General features: G+C 49.9%; 1 protein-coding gene across 1 annotated transcript in view; it reads left to right on the top strand.

Moving 5' to 3' along the window:
* Positions 1-879, top strand: part of MYO7A (myosin VIIA) — a 108,257-nt gene that overhangs the window by 38,288 nt on the left and 69,090 nt on the right. The window lies entirely within an intron of this gene.

Raw genomic sequence — 879 nt, 5'->3', positions numbered from 1 at the left:
CCGGGGGGAAGTGGGGGGGGGGGGGGGTGTGTGTGCATGCATACACATACATGAGAGAGTCTGGCTATGTCAACCCCGCAGAGATGTGGTTGCAGCGCATGCAGACATGCCCAGCTCCACTTGAATTTTCCTGCATCAGGTACTGATATTAGTGCAGCTGCAGCAGTATGGATTTCAGCACAAACCACATCATCCTGAGCAGGACCCCAGTCCAGATTCAGTGGTTGACGTCCATACTGCCACGGTTTTGCTACTACAGTACCAGGACTAGCCAGAGGACAGCTAGCTCAGGTGTGCCGACACCTGTTCCTGTTGTACCGTGGCTTGCCATTAACACAGCAGTGCCATGCTTGAAACGGCAGACCCCATTCAGACTTCAGGGCCCTCTGCGGGGAGCAAAGCACAAGGAGGAGAAATGAGCTTGGGCCAGCCTTCCCAAAGGTTGATGCCAGGAGCTATCAACCCTTAAGGACCTCAGTAAGTGCCCTATTTCCAGAGCTGTTGAGCACTCATCAAGCCCCTTGAAGTCAATAGCAGTGGTGGGTCCTCAGCATCTTCGAAAATCAGGTCACTTTTATTTGCAACAGATGCCCAATGTCAGCATCACCCTATATGTCCTGCTGCTGCCCTACATGTCCAGCACCTGCCCCAGGTGCTGAAGAAGCTTGCTACACCGCTGCAGGCAGTGTTGTAGCACTAACTTGCATCTGTCCGGGCCTTAGCACAAAGTGGACCATGCCTTAATTGGGGCCTGCAAAGACTACTGCAAAGGAAATAAATACATGAATATGAAGTAAATAGGTACACGACTGATTTATTTAATGAATAAGACATTAATAATCATTTATACTGCATGCATACCAATTATACATTGGAGAC

This window comes from Alligator sinensis, unplaced genomic scaffold (genome assembly GCF_000455745.1).
Source record: "Alligator sinensis unplaced genomic scaffold, ASM45574v1 scaffold1008_1, whole genome shotgun sequence".
In the NCBI taxonomy this organism is placed as follows: domain Eukaryota; kingdom Metazoa; phylum Chordata; order Crocodylia; family Alligatoridae; genus Alligator; species Alligator sinensis.
The sequence above is the reverse complement of the archived record's forward strand: the minus strand, read 5'-3'. Positions and strand labels throughout refer to the sequence as shown.